At 45.9% G+C, this 4755-nt stretch overlaps 1 non-coding gene across 1 annotated transcript; it reads left to right on the forward strand.

Moving 5' to 3' along the window:
* Positions 1-482: 482 nt before the first annotated feature.
* Positions 483-555, forward strand: Trnak-cuu. The gene has a single exon. It is a non-coding gene; the product is annotated as a tRNA-Lys (tRNA).
* The last annotated feature ends 4200 nt before the right edge of the window (positions 556-4755 follow it).

Raw genomic sequence — 4755 nt, forward strand, 5'->3', positions numbered from 1 at the left:
TTTAAGTTTACCCGCGTTTGTTTTTGTTTTTTCATTTAGGCTTTAACTTGCGATTCCGAGCTATAGGATTAGCCATCACCCCCACACAGGCACACATCACAGAAAAATGTAAAGCCCTTACCTAGAGAAATTCACCAGGAACTCAGAATATGTATGCGTTCATAAGCGACTATTCCATCTTCTTGGGTGGTCATGATGAGATTAGGAATGTGTTCTCATTTACTGTTAGAATTTAACAACTTTCCTTCTCTCCTCTATTCCTCCTTTTTTGTTGTTGTTTGGGACTTCCTTCCCCCTTTATTTTACGATTTTTTTCCTCTTCGAGAATTTGCACTCTTACTTTTAGGTTCCGAGAACCTAAAATATAGTGCTTTTCTGTTAGTTTATTATCAATTTATTGGTTATATTTTCAAAAACAGAAAATTAAAAAAAAAAAGTCGCTGTACACTCAAAAGGTAGAAAAACAAGCCAGGTTTCCGGCTGCCCGGCTAGCTCAGTCGGTAGAGCATGGGACTCTTAATCCCAGGGTCGTGGGTTCGAGCCCCACGTTGGGCGGCGCTTGCTTTTTGTCTGAGCGAGCAACCAAATTTAGTCTCAAATATTTATGAGTCTTTAAAAAAACGTATTTAACTACGAAGGATTCCTAAACTGGGGCAATTAAAATCCTTTCAATAGTAATCGTCTCTTCCAACACCGTTCTCACACTGCGCTTGCGCACTCCAAATCCCAGCTCCACGCCCATGGCTCGGGTTTAAACCAGGAACAGAAATTTAGGACATAATTTTAAGACTGCTTTTCCTCTGTTAGCTTTCATAGTCCGTTTCATAGTAACAGACATTTTTTTTTCCTAATAAAACTGTGAGCCCTGATTTTGTCTGTTTTTGATAACACAGGAGATGTGGTGTCAAAACAGACGTAGGTGCGGAAGGGCAGGGGAAGAACTAACTTCCCGGTTTGCGGACGTTCTCCGGTCACCCCGCTTTCCTCCAGCCAGTGCAGGGCTTCTTCGGGGGTGCGGGAGAGAGAGGCCCCGAGCGCTGTCTTCCCCGCAGTCCGATGTGCAGCGCCGCGCGCATCCTTTCTGGGGCTGTGTGGAGCCTTCAGCGCTGCCCTCAGACTCCCCAGGGAACCGATGGAGCAAGGCAGCCCGCGGCGGGAGAGAAGCAGACAGCGTGGGCTCCCGGGAAAGGGGACACCGGCCCTGGAGAGGCTCCTGCCTCCGCCTGCCGGCCTCCCTCTCCCAGAGCAATGGATTTCCTTTCCTTTTTTTTTTTTTTTTTTTATTGATATTTATTGAGCTCTACATTTTTTTCTCTGGTCCCCTCCCTGCCTCTTCCCTCCCCCCTTCAACCTTCTCCCAAGGTCCCCATGCTCCCAATTTACTCAGGAGATCTTGTCTTTTTCTACTTCCCATGTAGATTAGATCTATGTAAGTCTCTCTTAGTGTCCTCATTGTTGTCTAAGTTCTCTGGGATTGTGATTTGCTTTATGTTTTAAAACCACCTATGAGTGAGTACATGTGATAATTGTCGTTCTGTGTCTGGGTTACCTCACTCAAAATAATGTTTTCTAGCTCCATCGAGCAATGGATTTCTTTACGGGCCTTCCCACTTTATCTTGAACATCTCATCCCCTCCCACCGTCCTCTCTGAGACAGGGGCTCTGTAGCCCTGGAACTCTACAACCACAGAGATGCGCCTGTCTCCCGAATGGCTATGCGTGCGTCACTCACTAAGCCTGGCTCTCCAGTCTTTAAGCAGTCCACCTCGGCGCCGGGTGTGGCCGCACACCCTGTAATCTTAGCACAAGTGAGACAGGAGGATCGCTCGCTGCAAATTGGAAGTCAAACTGGGCTTAGAATCAAAAGAAAGAAAAAGAAAAAAAAGCGGGTGGGGTGGGGTCATTTGTGATGTTGCTCTTATTTCTATGATGGACAGCTGGAAGGAAGGACAAAGTTACAGCTGATACAGACAACTGGCAAGAAAAGGATATTGATTGGTATTTTGGGTTAAACAGACCAGCCTGCTGTGTGAGAAAGGGGCGAAAACAATTTAGCTGAAAGCGCTCATCAGTCGGTTAATGCTCTGGGGCTTGGATCTCTCGCCACTTTCCAGGGGCGGGGTCTACTTCTTTCCAGGGGCGGGGTCTACTTTCCGCCCTTCCCAGCCAATTCTAATCAGGCTTTCACATTCTTCTCCTGCTCCCTACCAGGCAGTTAAAGTGCTCATTAAAATGCCATCATCTCTGTTTCCAGACCTATTAGCTAATTGCCATGCCTAACCCATTGGCCTATCAGAAACATTATAAACCTGATCACTTCAGCCTGGCTTCCTCCCCTTCCGCCCCCCAACTTCCAGCACGTTGATGTTCTCCTGACACCTGTCGGTCCTTTTCTCTCCTGTCTCCTAACTTGGGAGTGTCCCATGGATGAGTTCATGTTCCCCCTTGCTAAATGTGCACATCCCCACCTCTGTAACACCTAATAGTACTTCCCAGGGCCTCATCCTGGAGAATCGTCTTTATCAGGGCACGCAGGTGGGGTCGGTGGAAGAGACTCTTCTTAGATTGTCCTGTTAGGGTTGCTGTGGTTGCTGTGTACAGTTCCCATTGTAAACTAGACACTATTTCTGACCAGAGTTTTAAAAGAAGCAGCACAAGCCCAGCCCACTGGCCTTCTCAGAGACTCATCTGCCCACACTCCTGCAGTGGGCTCAAGCTTATAGGTTTTTCCTCAGCAGTCTTCACTTTATATAATAGTCCAGTTCTCTTTCTTAAATACGATAAAAAAAAAAAAACCGAGACAAGGTCTCATTGTCCCCAGCTGGCCTGGAATTGGGTATGCCCACCCTCCCGGCTGGCCTGGAATTGGGTATGTCCACCCTCTTGCCTCTGCCCCCTGAGCTGCTGGGATGAGACGTGCACCATGGCTGGCAAGAAATTACTTTTTGAGTTAGGGTTTCTCTGTATAACTCAGGCTCAACTTGTGGCAATCCTCATGCCTCAGTCTCCCAACTGCCTGAATGACAACTAAATGTCAAACCAGCCAGCTATCTGGTTAGCCCCAGACTCACTATGTAACCCAGGCTGACCTCAAACTCAAATCCTCCTGCCTCAGCCTCCCTATTGCTGAAATTAGACATGTACTACTTTGCCCAGCTGAAACTTGTGACGCCTAAAAACTTGTTTCTCTGGCAGTTTTCCTGTTCTTTGTGGTAACACTGTTTTTCTAGTTATCTGGGCCACAACCTTGGCACCATCAGTGATAATTCTTTCTCTCCAACTCCGTAACGAAAGCGCCCTTCAGTGAATTAGGCAGGCCATGATTCTACCTCCCCACAACCCTGGCCCTGATTTAGGCCATGGCCATGTGTAAGGAGAGAGCCTACAAAGCACTGCAGCTGGCTTGGTTCTCAGTGCTAGCACCTGGACCTTCATTGTCAAGTGTTACCGTTTGTGTTCGCTACCTTCCCTTTGAAGCACGGAAATCTTATCTGAGTGCTTCCTAAAAGGTTCAAAGCCTATGCAAAACTTGGTTGTGGAAGGACTCAGGAAACTGAGTTCTGTGACTGGTAATTGCTTTGGGATTTGTCTCTTTGGGGGAACTTCAGATAAGAGCTTTTGGTATGTGGAAACTCACTGGCTAAGGTATAAATTGTTTAACAAAAAAAGCCTTTACAAAGCTAGTCAGTCAGTTCACTAGAAGCGGAGTCCCCTGTGGCTGCAAAGGCTAAAAAGCATTCTAGAGTGACCCAGTCTCTGCCACCGACCTGTGTGAAACCGAGCAGCAGTGAAAACGAGCGCACACACCACAGCCATGTGACTAACCTTGGCTAAGAAGACACTGGAAAGCATGATACAGTGTTATCAGTGAGTACTTACACATGCAGCCTGGGAGGACACCAAATAAGTAAGGAGTCCGAGTTCCACAGACCACCACACACCTTGTGGGGCAGCTACGTGAGTCAGAGCACGCGGGAAGAGAGCATGAAGGTCACTAGGCCTCCACACTTACGAGCAGCCCAGTATCTTCCACTTCAGAACATCAGCCAAACACAAGTGACTATTCTCAGCTAGATACAAGTAAAGAGAACTAAGTTTGTCTGAATTTCTAACTCACAGAACCACAAGCAAATAAGCCATGAGGTTTGGGTCAGGCGGCAGTGGAGCACACCTTTAATCCCAGCACGCAGGAGGTACTAAGTGCTAAGACTTCAGCTTTCTACTTGGAGGGCACAGTTGGGCCTAAGTCAGTCCTTCACCTGTCACTTAGGATTTGTTAATTTATACTAGTTATATAAAGCTTTAGACAATCAGATTTTGTTTTCTAAATTAAATTAAATGATGAATTAAATTAAATTAAATGATGAAATTTTTGATTTTTTAAAAATAACCTCAACAAGTCAAAGACAGTACAAAAGCAGAGTGAAGGGTATTTTTTGTGTGTCAGAATTTCTCTACAACTCAAGTTGGTCTTGAACTCCTGGGCTCAGGTGATCCTGCCTCTGGAGGGTCAGGTAGGTGTGTGCCAGCACGTCCAACGGAGAATTTTTTTTAAAAAAATTCCCTGCAGAAAGAGCTGTCAGTGAAACAGTGAACCCAGGTGAGTATGAACAGTTAAAAGGAATCTGAAATAACTGGGAAAAGCTAATAATATTCACACACTGAATTAATTGCTAAAAATAGAGTAATTTCTAATGCAAGACAGATTATGTGTGCTGTGGAGAAAACTGAACTAGATAATAAACTTCCAAAATC

This window comes from Microtus oregoni, unplaced genomic scaffold (assembly GCF_018167655.1).
Source record: "Microtus oregoni isolate MIOR12 unplaced genomic scaffold, Mior012 000009F_ref0000495, whole genome shotgun sequence".
In the NCBI taxonomy this organism is placed as follows: domain Eukaryota; kingdom Metazoa; phylum Chordata; class Mammalia; order Rodentia; family Cricetidae; genus Microtus; species Microtus oregoni.